This window comes from Osmia lignaria, chromosome 14 (assembly GCF_051020975.1).
Source record: "Osmia lignaria lignaria isolate PbOS001 chromosome 14, iyOsmLign1, whole genome shotgun sequence".
Lineage (NCBI taxonomy): Eukaryota > Metazoa > Arthropoda > Insecta > Hymenoptera > Megachilidae > Osmia > Osmia lignaria.
This window is the reverse complement of record NC_135045.1, coordinates 8762641-8789859: the sequence shown is the minus strand read 5'-3', so window position 1 is coordinate 8789859 and position 27219 is coordinate 8762641. Positions and strand designations below refer to the sequence as shown.

General features: G+C 43.8%; 1 protein-coding gene across 2 annotated transcripts in view; it reads left to right on the top strand.

Annotated features, from left to right (window-relative positions):
• The window catches only part of LOC117605627 (uncharacterized), a 178462-nt gene that overhangs the window by 97023 nt on the left and 54220 nt on the right, over positions 1-27219 (top strand). For both annotated transcript variants that reach the window (XM_034327158.2, XM_076692061.1), the window contains one exon: positions 1244-1350. The gene's annotated coding sequence lies outside the window, so the exon portion shown is untranslated. The remainder of the gene's footprint in view (positions 1-1243; positions 1351-27219) is intronic.

The window sequence follows — 27219 nt, the reverse complement described above, 5'->3', positions numbered from 1 at the left end:
AAAAAGAAGGATTTATTTTTTCTCTTGAAATAAATGTTACGCTAGTGTAGTTATACAGAAAAAAATTTATTTCGCAAGGTTCATCTCCACAAACTTGTACGATTTCATAAAAATCAGAAGAAGAAAGAATCTTCCTTCTCGAGTTACTTGAAATGATCACTGTGTTAAGTGGTAGCGCAAGGCGAAAATCAAGGTCTGACCGTGTCGTCGGTGGAAAAATCGCTGTCGTGTTTCCAGCTGGTCGAGCCTCCGTTGTAATTCCCGGCGCGACGTGACTGCTAGGATAGGGGTAAAGAGTGAGACGAGGGGTGGTTGGGTGATTTGTCCTTTCCCCTGGAGACCGCAAAATTCTCGGCTCGCAAAATACAGACTACTCGAGCGTCCCGGTTGTGGAAGCACGCCGTCCCGTCGTAGTCCTGTTTGAGAATCGTAACCAGACAGAGAGAGAGAGGGAGAGAGGGAGAGAGAGCAAGCGCAGCAACGTCTTAGAGCGAGCGCACGTGCTACTAGCAAAGAGCAAGTTTCTTTCGTTAAAGGGGCGGCATGGCGTTGGCGTAACAGAGGGTGTATCCACGGCCGATAATCCCTCCGGTGTTTTTCTTTTCCGTTCCCCGACCACGACCCACTTATCCCGGCATCGTAGAAGACCTCCAACCCTCTCTACGGCCCGTTTTATCGGGTGTCGCCGCGGGTTATCGTCGTGGTTGCTGCCACGGAGGGTGAAAAAGGGGTTGAGCTGCCGTGCTGAAGCAGAGTTGGTAGTGTGAGGTTGCTACCACCTGTTGGCAGGACAACGTCTTAGCCCCACACCACTTCTCTATCTCATCCTCCTTACCAGACACTCTCGTTTCCTTCTTTTTTTCCTCCTCCTCCTCCTCCTCCTCCTCCTCCTCCTCCGTCGTCTTCTTCTTCTTCTTCTTCTTCGCCTACCTCTTCCACCCTTTGGCTCGGATGCTATGCTATCCCTCGTTGCCGAGACACGCCGCAAGTCTCGCGGGCACATTCTTGACGGGGGATTCCCGTGGCACAAATTAATGCCACGGCCAAGGGTGAATCGTTTTCGGGGGTGAGTTGTAGTTAGCCTGAAATTTGGTATACTTCAGGGAACGAGTTTCGGTAATAGTTTTGATGGACTTGGGGGATAGAGACGACTCGGAGTGATTTGGGAATAGAGGGACGATGAGATTTTTCATTAAGATTTTTCATTTCTTTTATACTAATCAACTTCTTTCGTTCTGTTTAGGTGCTGAATTCACCTTTATTTTCTCCCATGTGCAAGCATGAAAGAGTATTTCGGCAGCTGCATGTGACTTAGATGCTTGGAAATAAGGATTCGACCCAACATCAACGGTGAGTTTGAGTAAAAGTATATTTAAAAGTATACCCCCTCGTTTATTTTTCGCGTGATTGAATTACACCGCGCGTCTAATTGAGAGCCGGGTATTTACCATAGTCAGTGGCGAGTGGTGCTCCATCAAGATCTATCAACCTGTTCGCTGTTCTATGTTGCGCAACAGAGAAATACGTCGAGGGGGGTGGGATGGTAGGGGGTGCGAGATGCGCTGGTCCCACTATGAGGTCCGGTAATGATACCACTCGCTTCTCCACCGTTAGTATTTGACATCACGACACGGTAATGCTCCCGTGCATCCTGCTTCGCAAATGGATCTTGACGAGGCCGTGTCGTCTAATAAATGTTACATATGACTATTTATCGTCCAGTCTTTCCGTCGCGGAAAACACTGTCGCTCCGTTAAATGAAAGCAAACGCTAAATACCCCTTGGGGCTTTGGTGCTGTTTTTCTTTTTAGAAAATGAGCTTTTTCAAAAGGTGTCCTTTTATCATTTTATTATTGTATTAATTATCAGCGATCTCCATTGCAATAATAGTTTTCTTCTCTTGTCAATCTCGTTGAAATACCGCATTAGAACGGTACAAAGTGCAAATCCTTGTAGACCTAGAGAAATACTTGGCATATCTATTTATACCGAAAGTTAGCAACCTTCGAACTATTTCTAACCATTGAGATAGTTGAAGAAGCACTCTGTTAAACTATCCGGGGGAATCACCGCGTCCATCAAACTCGAATCCAGAATACAATTTCATTCAACTGTCACGTTCAATTCCGAAACGATGCAAAAATAACAGATGTTCCATATTCAAGGTTTCTATTAGGAAACAGTTATATTTTTAGTGAATCTGATCTATTATTTTTATAATCCAAGGGTCGCAATTTGGGAGAAGGATCAAAGTTTCAAGATTGATAGCTCCAAATTTATTTCAACAATACCGAGAAAGAAACGTATCGATGTCAATTGCGGAAAGCGCCTCTTCTCAAGCTGGGAAGGAGAAAGCTATCATTCATTGTTATCTCTTCGAACTTCACGAAAAGTTGGTTCTCAAGGTGCAAAGTGTCTCCGTCATTCATTTTGACGTCGTAATAACGATCGTCCGTTGTACCTTTGGCAACCGTTTGCCGGAGGACCATACTCCAGTCAGGTTGAAACTTTAAAAACGCTATCTGCTAGTCATCGCTGGCAATGAGCAGTGAACGAAAACGCGTGGGGAAGCTGTGTTTCTTGTTTGCCCATTTTTCAACCGTTCTACCATCCTCGTTCTTCCAATCCGTTACACGTTATCTCTGGTCTCAATTAGAACGAAGAGGTGGACCATTCGAATGGTCCCGCGTGGGTTTTACGAGCAGATTCGACGTGTTTAAATTGATTTAAAGAAGGAGTTTCTCCCGTTTCGGTTACGTAAGTCGTCAGTATTGCCTCGAGAAACAGCGTAGGTCGTTTTCGAATCTCGAGAAGGACCGTTTAACAAAATCAATTTTCTTGAATTAAAAGGAAATTATCTGGTTGATCTAATCGCTGAGAATTGATTTGGATGAAAGCGGGATTTGAAAGATGGCGTTAGAATTGTAAAGGATTTCCGCGAGATTGCCAGGGAACGTCAGGTTCCTTTTTGGTCACCCTCGCCAACCATGAGAGCGAATTCCATCGCTTCTGTGTTCCTTATTGTAAACACAAATAGAGAAACGGGGGTCTTGGGGGGCCTCGGGACCCGCTATTGTGAGCAACCAACGCTTTGTTGTTTTTTCATCGAGCCTCGAGGAGGACTTTTAAGACCCCGGCCTTTGGGACTATTCACGAGCAACAGAGTGGAAGTCCCATTCCTTACGACGACCGTGTTCCTTCGTCGTTTTCCCTTCTCTCGTCCTCGTAATTCGATTCTTTGGAACCCTCTGCTTTTAACTACTCTCATCGTGAATCGCGATGGCGGACGTAAATGGACCTTCGTGATACCATAACCGAATATCCAATCGATGTATTATTAATTTCTGACCGAATGCCTGGGGTGGCATTCTAATTAAACGGGAATTTAAAAAATCAAATCATCTCGGCAAATAAGATATTCAAAGATCCTGAAGCAAGAAATTCTCTCCGTAAATATACAAATCTAATATCCCGCTAGAAAATTGCATTACGGAACAATAAATATAATATTGCCAGACTCGTTGGTCCGAGATCCTCGAGGATCATCTTCCCGTTGGTAGTCCGTGGCACGTTGCGCATCGATATCGAAGCTCCTTATTGGTTCGAGGGTTGCAATAAATAACCCGGGTAATAACAATTTCGCCAGAACCACCGATCATCGACGATAAAAGATCGAAGGGAACTTGTTTTCACAGAAGTCGCTGGACGATCGGTGGTTCACCGTTGCTAGTCCGTTCGATGTGAACAGGGACAAATTGTACGCGAGCAAAGTTTACGAGAAACGTAAAACGATCGTAAAGAGCTCACGAGTGCGTATTAATGGCCCACTGTGTACACTGTTATCGCGCCATTATGGAAATTCATTAATGCTTGGCCCCGGAACCGGGCATTCCTTCGAGGATCTCCTCGTTCAGCCACTTAGATACGAGATGATTTACGATCCACTAAAACCTTATCATCGCGACCGATATATTGAAACTTCTTGTAGAAATCGTGGGATCCTGGCCCGAACCGGGAACCGTCCTCCTCTTCCGTTCTACACGTCGGGGACTGAGCTTAATTAAATTGCTCGTAACTGCCGAGCAATAACATTTTCGAAGCTTCAGACTGGGTTTGCTAGGAAATTTGTAAGGTGCTTTTATAGCCCGGTGTAGTATTCCGATAGAAAAGTGTTCAAGTTTCGATTTCAGTATTCTAAGTTTATGTTCCATTTTTCAATATACCGACTCAAAATTAAGCGTCTGGATCGAAACGAGGTAGTGTTCATAAAGAAAAACGCTGGAGTTGCAAGCGCGAACCGTTAAACGATCGCCGATAAAACGTGTGCGACACTGAGACGACACGTGACGAGGTCTCGCGAGTGGCTAAAGCAAGTGGATCACGAGGGACGATCGGCGCGGTCGATAAGAAATCGCTCGGAAAATTGGCTTATTCCGATCGGCCGGCTTCGCCTCTCTCCCTCTCGCTAACGCTGACAAACGACTCTGTCGGAAGTGACGAAATACCTGCGCACAGAGGGGCGCAAAGTGGCTGCATTGCTCGATATATCACCGAACACTGGACGATCTTCTTTCCCATGATAATCACTCCGACATAATTAATTAGTCTAGTGTTTTTTACGAAATACATGTCACAAACATATGAAACTTTGACTAAAATTAGACGCCCAAATTCGAAGGAATAGTTTTTAAATAAATTAAAATTGTCCCTGTCTTGGAGGAAATATCCCGGCATTCGTCTGTGGAAAGTTAAATAGGCATTAATTAAAATTTTATGGAGATCGCTCAGCTACACGAACAGACACCATTAACATCTAACACTTGATTTAGATAAAGTATTTCACACAAGATACCCCTTAATAGAAACGAACGACGATTACAAAATACACGCCTTACTTCTACGTCAATTATCAACTTTTTATGGTCTGCTATAGTCATCCGTACATTATTGACTTTCCGAGTAGCGTTCACCGTCGACACATAATCATTTCATCTAGACAAGACGTCAGACCAGTCTACTCATCCGAGGGAACGTTTCTATTATACGCCCCATACGGCTTTTTATGGCCTTTATCTACCGATAGATGCGCACACAGAAACAGCACCGAAACGTACAGAACGAATTTAATGGTGAAATAAATCAATCAGAAAGTAAAATGATTAAGATTCCCCAATGGAAATTTGGAAAAATTCGTTTCTAAATCATCGAGGCTGGAAATCGTATCTACATATTTCATAGTCTACAAGATAATAATTAATATTAATTACACAAACATTGATCAAAGCCAATGACGCAAGCAACGGGACACTTTAGCACGATTACGCGATGCAAAACGATCTGTATTTAAAATTATCGATCGCTCGATGATCGTCGATAATCCAACGATATATGTAGAGGTGATCATTTATGGAGAAAAAAGGAAGAGGGTGAATCGTTTTACGGCAAAGTGGAAAGCATCGAACGCGATTGGACCCGATTAATCTGTAATCAAGAGAAAGTAGCAACTAGTAATCATGCATTATGCTGGACACTCTAAGTAAACCATTTCGAACGTTTATGGACGAGAAGGATGGAGGAGTTGGCTCATCTAAAAACGCCTCGCTTGATTTATGCATCGATTTTCTATCAACGGTTATTTCATTAACGAATATGAACGACGCAAGATCACGCTTCATGATCGGTTGTAGACCACTTTCAAGAGTTTTTCAGACGAAATATGCGCAACACCTTATTTCAACGCTCGAAAATTGACAGCAACTCTGCCTTTCATAACTAATTAATATATTAGGCTTAATGGAAATAACTGCATTAAAGTTTCATCAGTGTTCCTGTATTTCTTCAGAATTATCTAAAATTTGAATATTTCATAACAGTCGATGTTCACGCCATGCGAGAGCTTTCAAGCAAATTGCAGCCCCTCAAAAGCAGCCAAAATCTAATTACTTTCGGCAATTTACTTCGCCCAGCGGAGACCACGAAATCGACATTAAATTAGATAACCGATCAAAAACAACAGGGTGAGGTAAAGTGCCATTGAAAAAGAATTATTGCCTTTTGCACGTGACATTTTCTCGTTCGTTTTCTCGCGGAACTGGTTGCTTTCCATTGTGGTGGTCGACATTTAATGGTTCCGGGTCTCGATAAAAGATTACGTCACGTCGATATTGCCAGAGGTGTCTAATAATTGACAACGTCCTGTTGATAATTCTCACCGTCGACTGGCACATAGCCAATCTAATAATTGTAAATCTAAACACAAATACATACGTTTAAAATTAGATTTTCCACGAGTCACAGATGCGTATTGGCTATTTATTTCCGATGCTTTCTTAAAAATAATCAATGGTCAAATTTTTCTTTCGGGTCTCCATATAATTCACGCACGACAGAGAATCGGTATTTGCGCCAGGAAGATTCGTTTCAGACAATCAGACCGGTCCACAGGAAACGCAATTACTGGTCTTGAACGAACCAATTAACGCTTCTCCGCGTTATCGAATGGAAATGGTTCGCCACGTGCGAAATAATGGCCGCGTCACGATCGCGTATATAGCAAAGATTCGCGTGAACCATCCTCTGTAACAATAGTTGCAGGTACACGACAACAATAAGATTATCTTATGGACTCGACGGATAGCGTTATCTCCGTGGAAACTGCGGGACGGGACACGATAAAGCTATTTCAGCGGATCCCGAAATCCGCCAGCGACCGCAACAGGTTTAATGGCGGCACGTATCCCTGTAATGCACCATTGAAATTCGCGCCAACGTCGTGGCCGTGAAATCATAAAACGCTTCTATATCCGCTCGATGATGATCAGTGTTTTGTAATTCATCAACTTACATTCGCATACGATTTGATTAATGACCACCCTTTTATGAAGATCTAAATTAGAAAGTAATCATCAACGATTTTAATTGCTTGTTATACGTTTGACAAGAATTAGAGGTTTTTCGAGAGTCGATTCTTTTTCGTTCTGTTTCGGGGGCTGTGGCGAAAAATTCTGGGTAATTAATTTCCTAAAACCACGAGATTAAAAGATGGTAGACGTCTATAGATGGATGGTGCTTGTTTTCACGAGTTGAAATCCTCTTCCCTTGACTGAGTTGCAAAAGAAGCAACATTCAAACAACCTATGATGCACCGTAGAATGCCACCTTAATTGGAACAACTTTTTGCTGGCCACGTTCACTTGCTAAAGTTGCAAACTTTTATTGGAAAACAAAATTGCCTGCGTTAATTGAAAAGCTTATTAAGCAAGCTGGATCATTAATATCAGAGGGTATATTGAAAAATTACAGAGTAAGAAGTGTACTTAATTTTTATGCAGATACAAATCTAATTAAGAATCTTTTTTAACCAACGTAATGATCGAACATGTAATCTCGACGAGTAGAATTTGTTGTATTTTTTTCAACTTTATAATCAACGAAGTCTTTTGTTGATAATGAAAAAAATCAAAGCTGGTCGAATCTGAAGCCAAAAATTCAGCTTTTTTTCCGAGTAAAAATTTACCGTTCACGTTTTAATCCTTCGGCAGGCCGATGAAATTTCATCTGGCTGTATTTTTCGCAATATCGAGAGTTTTAAGAAATATTTGAGTTACAAACGGTGGGGTGGCTCGCGGCATACAACAAACACCGATCCCGAGGCTTTGGCCAAAATAAAGTCTGCCCGCGAATTGGATAGAAATAGAGATCGCGTACAGTTTTGTGCAAACATTCGCCGATTTACCTTCCTTCTCTCGTAACACGTATCAAATGATAACCCGTGCAAATTTCCACCGTCTATTTTCCGACAGATTAAATTCGGTTTTCGATACGTTTAACGACTACGATCGACGAACCGAACGATTTCGAGCTGCCACTTTAGAAGCCATGGGAATAACAACTTTCGACTCTCCCTGCAATGAAATTCTCCATTACAAATCGTATCTTTCGGATGGAAATATATCGTAAACAGAACGGCTTCCGGAACTCCGACGAAAAAAAAAAGAAACCTGTTCGTCAATGATGTAATTAAAATGCAGTTTTAACTCGTGAACTGATAAAAACGAGTTAATTCGTCGTTTAAGAATGACTTCTCGTAAAATTTTATTACTATTTTGCTCGTTTTCTGTTGTACACAAATCTCTCTCGATCTGAATTCTGTGTTCAAAATGTTCACAGTTTCGAATATTCCTTTTTTGCTTTTATTTATTAACTATAAAATGTTTCTGATGAATAAGTAATTAGTTTTTAAAGATACGACGTGTCTTGATATCCAGTTATTTAAGACCGGTTTCGTGATTTCAACATTGTGAGGGGAATTTTTATTTCATAACCACGACTCTTCGCGTATCGAATTCATAATTCATGATTTCCTTATTAACTTACAAATAATTTTCTCCTGCGTTCAGACCGCACTGTGCTTGATAGTGATTTATCTGATATAAAGAGGCAATTCAGATAGGATAAATCCTGTCGGAATTTCAGTAATTTAAATGTTTTAGATACCTTAATTTGCAACTTTCTGAAGACACTTTCACGATACCAAGGCTCTTTATCTTATTACTACGAAGCACAAGTATTTCAAACAAACCGTTCATCAATCGTTCTCATAGAGGCGTCAATTAAACCCACATAATGGCCAAATCAACGTCTTCGTTACCAAAGAATCGAGCTCGAATCTCAAGAAACGATCTAAAATCAGTTCGGTGAGAGGAGCGAGCGAGGGACCGCTATTAAGACGCGAAACATACGGAATCGCGAGCGTAAATTTTCCATTGCGCTGTGCCCGAATTTTTTCGTGGCCGGCTTTTCGACCGCGTAACGGTCGCACCGAGTCCCCCATTAGATTTCTATCGAGGCAAGAACGGTGTGTTCTCAGGCGATCCTCTCTCGCGCTTAATCTCACCGCGGGATCTCTTGCTACGAGAGATGTCTTAAGAGCACGGAATCAATTACCGCGACTTTCACCGCGTGGGCGCGCCGCATCTGGCGTGTCCGGCTCTCCCACACGCGTGGATGTGTGCGGTGTCGTCGGTGTACCGCACGAATGCAACCGATTCCATCGATGTGCGCTTGTAATCGGCCGTGCACGTTGCAACGCGGAATTAACGGCGACGGGGAAGGCGACAACGACGCCCGTTAACGCGCCGTCGTGGAATTCCCGATGGAAACCTGCAGGTTCCATCGTGAGATCCGATCGTCCCAACTGCTCTATCGAACACACCTGCTAGGGTACCCAAAATACTCGTAAAGTGTCTTTCTTGTATCATTTTTAAAGTATCTTGAAATTTTCGTCTCGATCCAAGGAAATAGCTGTTCTACAGGGATTTGATGAAGATGGGTTGAAAGTTTCGATACTCAGAAGTGAAGAGAAACTTTTCTCGACGGATGTCTTTGCAAGATGCAACAGTTGTTGTACCTGACACTTCATTTTATTGACAAATTCTCAGAACTTTCAGCGTAACCTGATGTAGTAGTTAGTTTGCGAGTCGAGGTAGAAGTGTTTGATCAATCAGTGGGTCGAGATTACAGATCGTGGAATGTAATAAGGTGGTACTTGAACGTTTAACTGTTCATATGTGGAGCTTGATGTACGATATGAATACGTAATGCATACAATATGCTTACGGTTATTTATAGAATTAAACTTTTGCTTTACTGCCTGACCGAGGGGATTGATTTGAACTTTGGACGGGGTTAATTGGCAATCGACTTACGAGAAATTTATTGGAGAAAAAGCGAACGCTGGACGTCTCGGTGGGTTCATATTGTTAAGGGAACATAAACGCGAGCTACGGAGAAAGTGTGATGGAAATTGATTGGTGCGAATGAGAACGTAGCGGTACCGTGTTTATGAGTTTTTTTTTTTTCAATCTAAAGATTATAATTATAATGAAAACTTCTACGAATCACACATTCTACGCTCTGCTAAAATATACACTCGTGTTTTCGTTCACGAAGTCAAGTGCCCGGTGCATAGCTTACTTTATTTTTTATAATAACCGTGAGTCAACGGTGACCACCGACAGTGGATGCAGAAGCCACCCAAGAGTGGAAAAGGAGAGTCATTGAAGTAAAATGAATCAGAGACGCATAAAGAAGCACGAGGCTTCGAAGATATTTGCTTTGGTCCGCGTGTAGGCTGTGAATGGTCGAATCAATGTTGATTCTGTGAAGTTTAACATGGGATAAGACACTTCTAGTCAAAACTGGACAGAGTTGAAAAAAAATGGTGATATTTTGATTTTTAGTAATTTTTCCGATTTTTAGTAATTTTTCCGATTTCCAGCGTAACATCCTATAGAGCAGACTGAATATACGTATTACGTTCAACAAATTTGACAGTAGGAGCATCAAAAGGCTCGATCGAATGTGCCCCCTCCGCGCACCCTGCTCGACTATTCCACAATAGACACCAAATGTCGCGTTCAAAATTGAAAGCTAAAACGCGTTAACAACATTCCGGCCATCTGAATCGATTTCGTAACGTTATATTACAAACACTGCAGGAGGACGTAAATTTAGCGTGTCGTAGCTACGTTTTACCGCGTTTTCGAGCGATATCGAAATCTGATGGAACACGTTTTAGTCCGTGCGCCAAGTGTTTCAAAACTCGATGAAACTACTTACCGGTTAAAGCGTAAGGTAAATCAAAATCAATTTGAAACGCGTCTATCACAGAATCATGACGTCGTATTTGATGTGGAGCTCATCCTATTGGTATAATTAATTTCGAAATGAAAATAAGCTGTTTCATCAGTAATTTAAACTTGACAGTATTTGAGTTCGCGTTAAATTGAAAATTTCCAATAATAAACCTCGTGGTATGAACATACCACACGTGTGTCAGGTGGGAAAACGGCCTTCGTGGGTCGGTTTAAAACGGTTCTTTCTTCGGTTGACGGGCATGGGTGAACCCTATGTCCGGTCCGGCTCGTTAACTGGTCATAATGATGATTCGATTACGGGCATCGCGCATAATTCAATAATGATCCGCGCGCGTGGTTTAGACGCGTAACGCCGCGACGCCATCGTCACGGTTGCCCGGCTATGAGGATGACACTCGTCCCGCGTAATCGGTCATTATGGCCGATGACGTGCGTTTTGCGTGAGACTCTGACCACCGCGTGTTAACTTCGTTAACGTTCGAACGAGATTCTCGTTGCATTAGTGGCTGATGGACTGCCTCGGTTTGCCCGCACGCATTAATCTTGCCTGCTCTCAAGCCGCTCGAGATAATGCTTCAAAAATCCTTCTCCATTTTTTCCTTCCCATTACGTCTAATGATTAACCCTTTCGCTACGGTGTACCCCGACTGAAAATTATCTACTTTGTATAGAATTTTTATAGAAATTTTTTAACATCCACGTGAAAATGGGTACCACCCAGCTACCTAATTATCAACATGGTGGTTAAAAAGACCCGTCGGTTCGCCGCAGAAAAGAGAACCCTGAACGGGACACGGTACGCGTACGCTTCTAACGAGCAGGTACGGGCAAGCGGGAGACTTACGACGAAACCGTAAATCGATAACAGCCGTCCTAGGCACCAGTTACATAATATCGAGCCGAGGCACGGGCACAGTATCCATTAATTAATTGGCATTATGCGCAAGATAGCTTACCGTCTCCCTTCATCTCGTTGCCTCCTTTCTAGGGCTTTTTCCCTTCTCCGCACTTCAGCAACCCCCACCTGATCGTTTCCCAACTCCCACGCGACTCCATCTCTCTGTGTTCCCTCTATCCCTACCCTAACCAACTGGTTTTCCCTACCCTTTCGGGTGTCTGTGTACCCCACTCTCTCGCACTGAACCACTCTCACTCCCTCACGTCCATTAGAATATTAATGCGAATTGATGCACACGTGTCATTACCGTAATGAGTTGGTTGGTACTGTCCATGGGTGTACAAAGTGTCGTCTGAAAAGCAATCACGAAATTGCGGGTGTCTCTTCGTACCATTCCTCTCCATTCCCTCGGCCTGCTTTTCCTCATCCTCCGGCTCCTCATCCTCTTTACCCTTCTCCTGCTCTTGCTTCAACTAGTCCACGTTACCTACTACTTCGACCTGTCTCTTCCCTTCAACTACGCTTTTCTCAGAATTTCCAGTATAGTAATGCTCGGTTAGTTGTCGCAGACTTTAGATTTAATCGCGACTACTATCCGAGCAAGCGAGTGTTACACTAAATGCTTGATTCTATCTCCGTCTGACCTTTGCAAAGTAGTTTGAAGAAACTATTCCGCGTAGTAGAAACATCTTTCCTTTCTTTGACTGCAAATTAGCTCGAAGTTTATGTCGAAACATTAGACATACCGTTAAGGGGCCCCGTAGATCGTACCGAGTTAGGTAAGGAAAATTTTCCAGGATGTTCTGACTGCATCGTAGAGCGGAGAAACGATCGAAAAATCAAAAATCCCGGTTGCTAGAGTATCGAACGAGTCGAAGGGATCGGTGAAACGAGCTGTAAAGCGATCGTTAGAGAGTACGGGCCACGGTATATACGATCGTATCGGCAGCTAATGGACGTACAATTAACGTGCCGCGCATCTGCGATTGGATCTCCGTCAAACGGCGATAAATTAAGTTAATTAGCTCGTTACACGTATCAACCGATGGCTCTGGGCACGATTTGACGAATGTGACGCACGTTAATCGTCGAGCAGACTCGATGGCTAGTTTCCTTCGTTGCTTCACTTTCGTCATCCAGAAGATCCTTGGTTATCCTTTAAGTCTGGACTTCGTATCCTGCGAGTCCGCTTTTCGTCACGATGGACTTCGCTTGACGCGGTGAAATCCGCTTTTTTCGCCCAGCCATTCGATTTGCATTTCGATTCTGCCGGAAAATGCGTTTGAAGATTGAAGGGAGGAAATGGTTTACACTTACCTTCTCCTTTTTATTTTTTTTTTTAAAACGTTTTCACAATTTCCGAATTCACTGAATTCAATGAGTGTGGATATTTTTCATTTAGGTTGAACAATTGAAATTGAATATTTCTTAATTTCGGGAATGGGGTAAATAAATAACACATTATTTTGTAACTTTTCTAGGAAACTCTTTATTGCCTATGATTTATCTTGTACAAGGTGCGTTAAATTAATTATTAACATATTGATTGGTGTAGTGAAAATGGATGAGTGTAATACAGCCTGCTATAATTGCAATTATTCAGGATACGATCGATTGTATTTTAAATTTATGCTTTCCACTTGCTATCCTTGGGAAATTAACGCGCCTGACTGCCGTGGGGATCACTGGCGAGCAGCGCCGCGAATTGAATAATTAAAAGAAAATTTAATATCATACTAATGCTATTTAGAATTCTCTTGAATTTATTAAACATTAAAACGGTAATTATTTTATCTTTATGCGCAAGAAAATTGGCAATTAAACCCGGTACAAGTTTTTAAGTAGCTACAAATCAGATTTAAATCAGAATACTGCAAATTATCTGTGCTTGGGAGGTCCTGAAGTATGGCATACATTTAATCAAAAAAAAATATTAAATTAAAAGCTACCACTTTCGAACGGATGCATTATGACAGCTTCGTTAACATGGTTGAATTCAGGTTCGTCAGGTTTCACTCGCCGGTAATACCGTACATAATAACATCGAAGTTACAGACAGCAATAGCAAACCATACGCGAGGGAGCACATGTGGTGGACCTGGTATACCGTCCACGATCAATAAATGCTACCAGTATAAACCCTATTAATATTTCCTTTTATCCTCCCGAATACTGCTGTAATACGAAACACGATTGTTTCACTGAATATCAACGATGTCGTCGACCGTATGACAAAACGTTTACAGCAGCTCGGTCCAAGAATTTATCCTCCAAGAAATGAATGGTCTGCTTATTAATCATAGAAAGGGAGGGGTGAACGATAGTTGTCCTTAGAAGGAAAATGGTTAAAGGAATTGCAAAAGTTACCGAATTGAATGAAACTATAGAAAGTTTATTTTATTAACAGAAAGGTCTTTTTTCATCGTTTCCCTGCCCCTGTTCCCCGCCAATTGTACAAACTGTAGGAGAAACGAAGCCCCTTTTCATCCCTCCCTCGTTGCAGCTCGTTCAACTTGGAAATTGTTCTCGGCCCCTGCTCGGTCCTTGTCGGTACTCAAACTAATAAGCTCTCCGGATTAATTAAAATTTTGGCCGATGTAACTGGCCGCCGCGCCGCGCCGTGCACGTCCAAGACCAGTGAGTTTTCCACGTATAAACAAGAACGCACAGAGTCCGGACTATTTCTCTTTCTTGCTTTTCGTTTTCTCGTTTTTCCTTCTCGTTCTATTTTTTGTTCCTTTTCCTTTTTTTTTGTTAATTCGTCGATTCCAACTAATTACACAGAAACCGGCTTGTATTGTGCACTCCACGTTTCGATGGCTGCTTCTCGCGAATTCTCTCTTTCTTTTTCTCCTTCGTTCTCGTTGCCGTGTGACGTAGCCTTCGGCCGATTCGTTTTTCTCGCATTTTTTTATTTCCCTTCTTTTTTTTAAAAATATTTTTCTCCTCCTTGCCTGCCAGCCAGGTTTGCCTCTCTACTCGTTAATTGCCGTTCGAGCACTAATTACTCATTAACGACGTCGAATCGTAGGAATCGGGGGATTTACGGATACACCGGATAATTTCATAGGCGAGCACACGAGCGAACGTGAACGCCTGCCAGAGGCCGTTATCGAGGTGAAAGGATCTTTTATTTAGTAATAGAAGTTCGAAGTGGAATGGGTTTAAAGATAAACATCGTTATGTTACTCTCGAGGCTACACCGGATAATTATTAACCATTAAGCAGCCTGACGTAAGATCGTACTATTTTCCAGACTCGTGGCTTCGTGCTCTTCATTTGGCCAGATTTATGGTGATACACTTCATAAATTTATTTCGTAGTTTATTTTCATCCTCGTTATGTAGAGTTGCAAAACTGAACTAATTTGAGAGAAGTAATAATGACTTTTAGCCAAAAATACGACACAATTTATATAATCAAAACGATAGGGGGAATAGTACCTTATTTAATTGAAAGCATCCTTCTCTTTATATAACGAGTACGTTATTGCGTTTCCTAGAGCGATGACAAATAGACACGATTGACTTCATTTCCACCGAAACGAAGCGGTGCAATCATCGTCGAGCTTTCCCACCCCATGAAGATGTATCCCCTACCCCAGTGCTCCCTCTAATTTTCCATGGACTCTTGAATAACACTTCAATCCAGGATAATATCGCAGCTGTCGTTGCTAATGCGCTATTATTTCCTGTTTCGTAAACGAACACCGCAGGATGCACCCTCGATGTGCACGCATTCTAGCTTGCTTTCCTCTTACCCCCTCAATTTCCTCTACTTCCTCTATTCTCGTCCCTCTTTCCTTCTCTTTTTATCATTTCAAATTTCCTCTGCTTATTCGTTTCTTCGTTTACGAGTTTACGCGTACCGCTCTACCGTATCCAAAGGATTAAACGGACGACGTTTGAATATTCAAATTTCGAGTAAAAAAGTGTGCCGTGTAAGTTGAGAAGCTGCAAACGTTGAAAGCTACGAGCGATCGAGGAGCAACGTCATGCCGGATTGCATCCACTGAAAAGAGTTCGACTCTCGTTTCATTATTCCCGCGGTGGCAGATGTGAGACGAGAAAAAAAGAGGGAGAAAGAGACATTTGAAGCTAAGATATACAGGGTGTATTATATTATGAGATATTATATGCGATGCGTGATTGATTAAAGTAGCGTAATTTATTTGGTAAGTCTAGATCACGATTGGCCTAGCCATCATCCCCTTCAAGGGTGAACTAGTGAATCATGTACCAACTTTTCAACCCTTTGCGAACGAAACGATTCGGTGCCAGTGGTGTTTACATATTATGATACACCCTGTATAATACTAGAAAAGAGAGAGAGGGATAGAGAATTGTATTAAGCCACAGGGAGAAAGAAAAAAGAGGGTTGAAATAGTGAAGGAATGAAAAGGGGGAGAGCACGGAATGCAGGAAAAGAGAAACATTGGTTAGGGAAGGGGTGGCTGCGGGTTAAAGAGAAGGGAGGAAGTCCTCGGTCTTTAAGGACTTCGGTCCTTTGTCGTCGCTGGGCAAATTAATTCGATGAAGGCACGTTAAGGATCCTGTTCACTCCGTCGTCCTACAACAGCGAGGGTAACATCGAGTCGGATGACGACTTTTTTTTGCCCGGGGGGGTGATCACGTGAATTCGCTCGAGCATCGTTAGAGGGGATTTGCAATTAGCGTGTACATTGTACGCGGATGCAATTAGTATGTCGCTGGTTATTATAACAGGGGAACTCTGGTAATTGGTTTCGGCTGCGTTTGAGAGAAAGGAAAGTCAGTTGTAAGAATCCAATGTGGTCTGAGAGTCGATTCATTTCTTACTTGCCCTCTGATTTTACCCCTGCTCGTACACGTGCACACGATTTTATTCTTGTGCCTGCATGTGTCTTTGTCGTCTTGCCATAAGTTGAAATTTTTAATTCCTTATGGAATTACTTATGGGATGACTCGATACCGAAAGAATGATATTACTATCGTATAAGGGTTGATTACATGGGGAGCTTTAGATTTTTTCACGATCGAATAATCTGAATTCACTGAGTGACTTCGGATCACGATGAAACGAGACCACGGATCGAAACAGGGGGGTGTTCAGCGTAGGCTGTAGCGAAGAAATTAAATTGGGTCTGGTCCACGAACGAGACCGTGATAAATCTGAAAAAATATGTGTTTGACAGATATTGCTCCTCCTACCCTTCCCTTTTTTTCTCTATCCTGTTTCTCCTTCTTGTGTTTCTCCTCTTTCACCCCAATTTCCACCCCCTGTTCCCTGCTCCACTTCCTTTCCGTAAAATTACCATACCTCTGGGTAACAGCTGTCGCAGTCGCCCTCAGCATCTGATAAACTGATAGCAGTGACACATGCCTCGAGCTGGATAGTAAGGTGGTGGGTAAAAGTAACCCCTCTGTCTCGTATCTCGCGAATACACGTCGAAGACGCGTGCTTCTCAGCCTCTGTGGTCTGAAAGTTCTTCTGGTTCGAGGATCGCTTCTGCTTTGCACGTGGTCGGCCTTGCGTGCACCGTTTTAGGGGTTGTTCGGTTATAAATTCGAATTTATGGACGGATTTTCCGGGTAACTCGCGTTTGCGGCACCGTCATTAAGTTTGTAAATTACCGCCGGTGAGGCATCGTTTCCGGCGACGAGCTGTGACGCGTTTTATTGTCGTCGGTACCCGCTCTCGACCTTTTGTCACCAGATTCCTTGGGTTTCTTTGTTGCCAATCGACCTTCGCCCGTGCTGGTCACCAACATCTTCACTCCAACGAGAAACCTTTATCCCAGTTTATTTCTAACGTTTCTCTTTCGTGAGAGAAGTATTCTTCGATAGTGTAAACTAGGGGTGGACAATCTACTAACATCTCAATTTTTTTAGTTTCCTCCATGTCCAATAGAGTACAAACACGACGATGCTCGCAATGAATTAGCCCTTGGATTACCCCTTTTTAAACACACCCACCCTCGTTTCATCCCCTCGTCCGTGTGTATAATTTCACGTCGCAGCGTTTAAAACTTCACTGCAACCCCAATCGCAATTACCATAGCATATTCATTTATCACGGGTCGCAACGGCAGTTTTAACCCCTCCCGTGGGCTCGCATCGTAATCGTCGCAGTGCGTTCGGCCGCTTGAAGGCACGAAAGCTGCAAAAAGTGGGCCTCGTTTCGCGTGCAGGTTCCTTCGAGTCGTAATAGGAGACTTCGTATTTCATCAAGGGTGGAGGGTGGTGGAACCAGCGGCGAATTTCGTCGAATTACGAAGCGAAACGCGGCCCGGAAGCCAATAACCGAATCATAATCCCTTAGTTTTACACGGAAACGCGGCGTTCGGGGACAGACGGGTTCCCAGAGGATGGAGGGGATTGGGAGGCCGCGTAGCGGGGAACTTTACTGCGCAAATTAAGGCGAAGTGGCAGTCAGTAATTTTATGTGCCCATCTCAGCCACTGATATTGAATTTCCTTAGTCGCTTAATCCGAATCCTCGAACGGGAACGGGTAGAGCGTAAGGGTGGTATGTGTGAGAGAGAGAGAGAGAGAACGAAGGGAGGAAAGACTGCTTGCGGCGGGGCGGGAGGGGGTGAAAGCCTTGGTAGCTGGTAACGGGGGTAGCGATCTCGCGAAATTGAAATCATTACTTTACTGGCGCACCGGCAAAATTGGCTACACACCTGGTGAATCCCGATGGAATTTCTAAAAAGACCCGCTCCTACCGTGATCGTTCCTAATCAGCCGTCCACGTTTGACGTCTGAGCTGCTTCCATGATGGACGATTTTAGTGCTTTTTCCGATTTAGTGCCTCTATCTCATTTCCCATATTGTTGTACACGATGCTGCTAGGTTAAAATTCGAAATTCTAAAATCAATCGAAATCTAAAAGTTGAACACGCTTAACGCACCAAGGAGCCATGTGGTTATAGGTTTACGCTTTTTACTTTTCGAGTAAACACGAGGCACACAGGTGTGGGAAATAGAACGACAGAACAACTAAACAACATATGTACAATGTAACTGCAGTAAATTCTGTTTATACTCTCGGTGGGGTGGTCTCTTGTACATACTCGACAATCGTCCCATCTAACCCAGTTTTTAGACCGAAGCGTGCAAATGATCGTCCACTGTTATCGCTGTTAATAGAGATAAGGAATTATCGAACGTCGGTGGCATGTGTCACGGGCTTATTCTATTTAATTTCCCCTATTTCTTTTCTTTCTAAACGATTAGTTTTCCATCCGCGAGAAATTGCGACGCTTGAAACGCAATCGCATCAGCATGGTGAGCCAAGCGGCCCAACGTTTTCGATAATCAGCAGCCACGTGTTGCGTCGCGCGTTGACTCGCTATAATTACTTGGGTGGAAGCGTTAACGCTCGCAGTGCCGGGCAGGCCGATACCAGGCGTGCTCGCGCGCACCATACAATAATTTATCGCGAACCGATGCCCGTTCTCGTGGAGCTCGAATATTATCCGTAGCTGGGAACGAGCGGCACACAACGGGAAGGGTGCATCTCGTTGCTTGGAACAGGTGTCGGAGAAAGAAGGATAACCGGATGGAAAACGTGGCTCGAGGAGGAGCGATATGAGAACAAAGGAGAGGAAAAGGACGGAGGGTGAACGTTCCACGGGTTACCCGACGGGGGCTCGAGGCAATTACAAAATTGCAAAAATTAACCATAAAACCTGGCCGGTATTGCCGTGCTCTACCATAAAGCTAGCCGGACGGTCGGCCAATCGACGCATATTTTTGGCGTTTACGACCAATCACGTGGCCGCAGTGAACGCTCGGTACTTTGCTGCCCTTTCCTCTCCTTCATCCCTCCGCTCTCGTGATGCGGATACTCTCGCGAAAAGAAAATTGCACTGCGATTCTGCGGCGCCACTCGAAACGCCACCGTAAAACTATGCTGTACGTGCCAATCTTTGTTACCTTCTCCGTGAGAAGGTTTCTGAACTTTTGAAATTTATTTATTTATTTATTAAGTAGACGATAAAAAGTTAATTTCATAAATTGTGAATTTCCTAATTGAATTCAATGTCATTATGTTGCTGATATCATATAAATTGGCCTCGCGTTTATTCGGTGCCATTTGCAATAATTCCGTTTTCGAACAGCCACGATAAGAAATCTGTGATATGGCGCTCCCCTCGGTAAATTGGACCGGTTCGAATTGGCCAGCCCCAATTGGATCAATTCCGGCAACGCGCTCGAATTACGCATAACGTCGCTTTACGAGGCCCGTAAAATCGCTTGCAAAAATGTCGCTATATGCGCGAAAATCGATTTATTCCGTCATCGAACGCGGCTAATCTTTGCACCTGCCTGCAGAATATCGTCGTTTTTAAAAACATGTCAAGTATATCATTCGAGGAAGACTAGAGTAAACACAAGGGGTGAGGGATTAATCGCAGTTGACCGTTTAAATTGATCAGCGTCCCTTAGACTGCATACTAGGTTCTCCGTAGCGAGGTTAGAAAAGAGTAGAAAGGAAAAAGAGCATCAGAACGAATTGATTCAACGTTCCGTTCGAACGCACAGTACCGCAACTCGCATACAATCGTGGCAAACAGCTTTTCCTCGGCCCCCTAGCGATCTCCTCTTCGGTACAATAAATTTATGGTTCCATTCAGTGGCTCTACTTACCCTGCCATCCCTCTCGTTCGTGCACGCACACGCGCGCAAACACGCGTTACAATAAGTCCGCGGCCTGTTTAATAGAATAATTAAGGGCGCTCGTACGGCAGCTGATGCCGGTCGCCGCTGGTATTCGCGTGCGGATACGCGTACTTACACGCGTGCACAAAGAGGAGAACGTACGCGAACGAAAACGCATTGTTGATTCGGAGGGGGTGCGTGTTACGCGGACAATGGGGTCACGAGGGAATTAAGCATCGATCTAAACGCTGCTCGGGATTGGCAAGCGAAAAAGTTGCTCGTTACCTGGGGCTGGCTGCGAGAAACGCTGGGAAAATCCTTTTCTTAGGCACTGATTGTCTTAGCGTAATGGATTTCAGAATATTGGTTTATTTAGGAAATAGTAGATGTAGTGATATCGAATGTGCTGTCGACATTGTGCCAGTGGCAGCTTTTTGAACATATCCAGCTTGGATGGAAGAGGTAGTTAAGGTACTGTCTGTTATTGTAAAAGGTTCTCATCAATGTGGGCACCGGTCCAAAAGTTGGTTAAGAGTTTCCACGGTAAATACGAGGAATCGGGGACACGTTCGTTTGCATCCTGACCCATTGGACCGGGATAACGTAATCTAAATACGACCAGAGCATTAGTCGTCCTTTCTAAGTTGATCGAATAGCTTCGTTGTATATATTAATCGACTTAGAAAGCGCGAACTTGCTGCTGAAGAATGCTTTTATAAATATAGGACCAGGCCGTGTACTTCGACACCGCCGGAAATAAATAGCAAAATTTCAATATCGTTGGAAACTTTTGCCCCTTTGAACAACCTTCTGAAAAAAAAGGAAGGAAGAGTCCACATTGGGTGACCCACTCGAGGCGAAACTGCGGTATTACGGTTTAAATACATACGACGCGTGAAGGCGTTGATATCGCGGCGGCGGTAAGGTGTAAAACCGCAGGATTCCAATGGAAACAGTTATTTGCGGTCACGAAGTGCTTCGTGACGTATCCTGGCTCGTGCTCGCTCGTTCGCCCGCCGGTTCTCCAACGCGCGTGCAAACTTCCTTGTGTCACCTATACCTGTACGTTTGCCTCGTACGTATATATGTACATTTATATAGAGAGAGTGGCGCATGAACGTACACAGATACAGGTGCAGAAGCGTATCCAGGCACCGCGTAACCCACGGTAGGTGTACACACCTTCCTTCCGTCCTTCCTTTCCCAGGAAGTGGAGTCAAGTGGACCCACCGCCACCGCCGGAAACTCCACTAATGACTAAACTTGCTAATTTCGACCAATTAGGCTCCTACCACCCCTTTGCCTCTCCTTTCACCCTCCTCGCTTTCACCCTTACCACCTCCTCCCTCTCAGTCACCCTCTTCCATCCCCGTCTACCAGCCAACTCGCAGCCCGTCTAATGCGCGCCGCATTTACCTTGACCGATAGACGCTCGTTCCTAATTTCCCGGTACATTGCGCACTGCGGACCGGTTGCGGATTAAATGTTTTCTTATTAAACATCTTAGTCCTTTGTTACTTCCGAGAGAGACGATCGGAAGAATTTGGGTTCGGGAGCGTTTCGCGACTTCAACAGTAATCAATTCGGTGAAATGGTACTTGAATAATGGCCCCAGGAAATCGTCTGTTCGAATAGGGGTTAAATGCGTTTCAACTCTTTCGAGAGAAAACAAAAGACGGACATGCGTGTAATCACAGCGAGATTGGCGTGGAAAGCAATTCTCTGGCAGATTATTTGGCAATTGAAGGTGGCCGGTTAAGTAGTGGAGGGATATTGAACGTTGTGGTCGGTTTGAAGTTGGTATGGTGCAGAGAGTAACAAGCTGCCACCGTTGGATATTTATGGGGGCCGTCAGGGGTCGAAGCCTGTATCGGACGGTACGTATACGCGTTACCAGACTTCGCAGCGAGCTCGAACACAAATAACAGTTTTACACTTTATCTTGAACTGTGCACCAAGTTCCCTCTGCGACCATCTCTTTCTTTCCTATCTCATCTCGCATAATTTTTTTCCTGTTGAAAATCAATTTTCTTACCCGCAAACGAATTATGACCTCGACGAACCATACCTCTTCATTGATTTATGAAACGTGGACAAATAATGATTTTTTAATAATAAACAGTTTTCGATGTGTGATCTGTGTTCCACGAAGGTCAAAATCAATTGATCTTTTGGAGTAGAATAAACTTTGATATAAGGAATTATTTGACTCCGTATCTTATCAGTGATAAGTTATCGTCTTAGCAACCGGAAGAGTTTTAATAAGCTTGTCTGATTATACCATTCAATTAATCTATTTAAGTCGACATCGAAATAGATTTTTACGTGTTATATCAATTTCGATGCGTAAAATTGGCTACGATATTTAATTATTGAAATAGCTTAAAAAATTCCAAAACAATCGTAAGAGCTTTAACTGTGTAGAAATAAATCCTCGATAAATACTCGATGGCGCCAAAGAATTGCGAAAGCAAAATTGGAATCTCGGTAACGATCGTCGACGCTCTTATCATCCTCCGCTACCTAAATCCAACGATTTATCATTGCTACGTGCTGGATGTTCGTTTCCCGGGTCAGAGGTTAAGTGGCGATGGCCAGAAGAGGAATAACGAGCAAGGGGCGAAAAATATTTAAGGAAGAATCGGAGTGGCGGGGGAGGGATCGAAAAGAAGGCGGTTAAACGACATCGATAAGCAGCTTTTGCCGGTTGCGTCGAGGTCGCGGGTGACCGTATTAAGGAGCCGCCACACTGAATGTCGGATAGGGTGGGCGGTGGTGCAAGGAGGGCTGCAAGGGCGTTAATGCGCCGGAGATTTATGTCGTAACCGGCAGGATGAAATTCCATCGCGGTAGGTACGCGTACATAAGTGGCGCTGGTACTGGTGATGCTGGCGGAGGCGCAAGAATTATGGTGGCCCGTACTGATATCCACCATAAACCCCGCCCGTGTCCCACCAGCCGCTGGCCATACTTAATTAAATACGTATTAAGGGGCTGAGTGTGTTCCAATGTACGCCCGTATCGTGGGGCTAATGTACCATGTTCACCTGTGTGTGTGTGTATTTGTACGTGCACGCGAGGGAGGGCAAGAGACAGCATAGGAACGTGGGATTACCTTTGAAACGATTACCTTTTTCGAGATATTGCTGGATTTGAGATCATGAGTTTTCCTGAAATTTAGAATTTTCTTTGACGTAGGACTCCGCGTGAAATATTAAATTAACCCTCTATTGCATTCCGTTTCCAATTAGGAACTTAAATTTCAAATGTTCTATAATAAATTAAGTAGACAATACTGAAGACTCTGAGCATGTTGATTCCAATGCAAATCAAGAATTATGTGCGAGAAATGTCACATACATTGTTCATGAACACACTCATTTTTAAGTAGACTAACAGCCATACATATTTTTTCAACTCGTCATAAAAATTCATGTAAGAGAGGATTAAGATAGGTTTAGGTTTGAGGATCAGAAAAATGAATCTAAATTGACATATTCTATCGTACTATGTATGTATTTTAAAAAAATCATACATTAGGGAGTTCATATATGTTTCCCAGTCGCGTTCATCCTTTTTCCAGCAATGCGGTGTTTAGTCAGACAGGTGGACAATAATCCTCGTTCAACGAGGCTTTCTCGTTTCCCTTTTCGGCCCTTTGTTCCACGGCTCGTAGTGTGCAACGAAATACTTGGTACGTAAACGTTTCGAGGGAATGTCCATAATGATGGCAAAGAGTCCGTTCTTCCTTCTGCTTCTTCCTCACCTGCCTCTGCTGGTCCCTAGCTCTTTTGCAACGAACGCTCCACGGGGTATCGTTCGGACATTCCTGAGCAACTGGCCAACGACAATAAAATAAAACATTACTATCTTGGAATAGCGCCTTCGTTGCTCGGACCTTCTCACCCTTGCGAGAAGATTTGTTTTCAGTAATAAACGTTTCTCCCGGCGAACGTGAGTACCCTGCCCTCTCGGCGAAACAGGCGCCGCCATTTTAGAATATAATCTTTACTGGGATTTGTCTGAGCTTCCCTGTAAAACGAACGATCGCTGAACAGAAGCGATGAATGGAGTCACAGATGGTGGAAGACTGCATTAAGTAGAAATAGTTATACGTTTGATGGAATGCAGCGGGAACGGTTGGTTATACTACTGAAAACTTGTTCATAAATCCTTGCGAGGTGTGGAATGATGCTATAAAATGATGCCATTAATAAACGAGGGAAGAAGAAGAAGAAGTTGGTTACCGGTAACACTTGATACCAACACTTAAGGTTACCAACGCACCGCGGAACACCGGCTACACCATCGAGGCACCGAAACAGCTAATGGAATGACCCGAACGAAAAGGGTATATAACAAAGTACCGTACGAAAACTGTCGAGCAGGTTGAGAGGAAGAAAAGTGGGCGGTGAAGAGAAAGAGACGGACTGGGTTCGGGCCCGAAAGGAATCGTCCAGAGCAGATATAATGATAACTTGCGGCCGGGTATAATGACCAGCGAGGAACACCGCTCGAAGACATTGAAAATAATCTAATTATTAGCGAGGACGATTATAGTAATTAGATGCATCGTCGAGGGAAGAGGGACGAGGCGAAGAGTTGCTCGCTCGCCTATTACAGGTATACACTGCCTATGAGAAGGCTCGAAATGAAAAGGCGTACACTCCTACGGGCCTTCTTTTCGGGGAATCGTGTGCCTTCGAGACAACCGCGTGCACGCAGGCTGAACAAGAGAGGAGAAGAAAAGGAGAGAGGTAGAAGGAGCATAGTTCCTGGCATGCAATTATGTAGGAATCTCGATGCAGGAAGAAAGCTGGACCGATCGCTTGGCTATGCATTGAATGCAACAGCTTCGAAATGATCGGTTGCTCGCGGTGGACGCGTTTGTTTGACGATCGAGCCCCCTCGTCTTTGTACGCTTGTTCCCGCGGATGATTTTCTTGCGCTTGGATGAGCGTCGCGCGACGTCCTCTGATTTAGATGCTTGCTTCTGGGAAAGAGCAGCGATGCTGGCCCCCAACTCACGATACATTTGCTGTTCCTCTTTTGTTCGATGAACCGCGAGTTTTTCGTTGATTCGACGTTCTCCGGGCGTTTTTCGACGTGTTTGCCTTCACGGGGGCGGAAACGCTCGTTGAAAAGCACCGATTGACTTTTCTGCTGCTCGTTTACTTTGATGCGAGCGCAGGGAGGAACGTCTTGTTCTGTTATTTCGTACGGGCGCAACGTTGCTGGATAATGATGCACGCCTCATGAATTTTATGAAGAAGGGTGAGAAATAAAATTTTCATGGATTCTCCGATTCGTCTGATCGAGCGTTCTCGTTTTCCAGACAATCTGACGATGGCATAATAATCATGGCGTTAACCAGATGAAGCTAGCCAGCCAGTTCAGACTCACCCTCGCGACTTCTTGAACGGAGGATTCTTTTCGTCCACTACAAGCATCGGAACGGCGTCGTTATTGTATGGAACGAGGCGTCCTCGTTATCGTCGCTTATCGCTAATAAGATCGCTGGACCGCTCGTTATCGTCGTCGTCGCACTCGCCCTGTCCTCATTTTCGTGCAATTGCGATCGTTAATTATCCCTATCGCAGCTGATCGTCCTCTCCTCTTCTACTTCCTCTTCATCCCTCGATCCTCTTCCCGTCCCATAACGTCGTTCGCCGTTGTCCTCGTTCACCTTCTCCTCTTCGTTTTCGTCGTCGTCGTCGCCGTCGTCATCGTCGCCGTTGCTGCTGCTGCTGCTGCTGCTGTTGTCGTTGTCGTTCTCCTTGTCGTTATCATTCCGGTAATTACCGGTGTATTCCCTCGTTATCATCTTGTTATCGCTCGGTTGTCATGCCTCTCTCGGCTGATCGAATTTCGGGAGATGATCGTCGGTTGGTCCCGGTTGACCCGAACCTTTCCCGACCATTTGCGCAGTTGAACTCGGGAGTTGACGATTGATGATTGCCGATCGATCGAGTACACAACATTCGAATTTTCGTCGCTGGTTACAAAGTTGAAGTTGCTCGAAGGTGGCTTTCCCTCGATAGAAATAATTAGCGGAGTCGAAACGATCGATTGCGTAAATCCTCCCTTCTGAATTGTGTAACGTCGAAAAGTTTTCCACTGACCGGAGTGTACTTGTTTGGTTGATGGAGTTTCGACAAACATTCCACGGTCACAGAATGTAATTTAGGACGGTGAAATGATTCGATCCATCTTCTATATTCCGTTTGATCTCGCTGTTTCTCTGTCTATACTCGAGCGTATCGCTGGGAGAAGAACGACTGTTGCCTGGAACCGACCGCATCTAAAGCCTTTAATTAGCTCGAAATGTTTCCTTGAAACACGAGAAATGGGTACGCCCCTATCGTTTAGCAATTCGAAACGACTAATACGCAATTTCGATTTGGATTTAAGTATAGAGTTAGCCCGATATAGTCCAATTGAAATGAATATCCGGCTGTGTGTTGGATTCGGCCAAAAGAAATAAGGAGGAAACAGATGTTTCTCTTTTTTATTCAAACTAATGTAAATTGAGCAGTTTCGAAGGTTGCATTTATCATCATTCTGTGTGATGTAAATTCGTTTCTCTCAATTTTTTCTGCAAATATTGTTATATAAGCATAAGTAGTTCTGTTTGAATATAAAGCTGCTAATCAGCCGACAATGAGATCGTTTAACGAGGCAACCTCATGACTCGTAACTCACGTTTCAGTATAAAACCATTAAGTCATACTCGTTATGACTTTTTACGAGGCGATATACAGCTTACTAAAAATATCTTATCTTGCGTAACAAACTTATATTGTAAACTGATATGAAAATGTAGTTATAAGTATTATTAAGTAGTCCCTGCTAGAGTAAGCTGAGATAATACCATGGTAAAGTATAATAAAGTAATACCATACACTCTATTATTTACTCTACCAATGTAAACTATGCTGAATTATTCAATCCGCGTGCACGAGTCGCGTCGAAATGGTCAGCACATCGTGTATTATTTTTGGAACAGCCTATAACGAAGG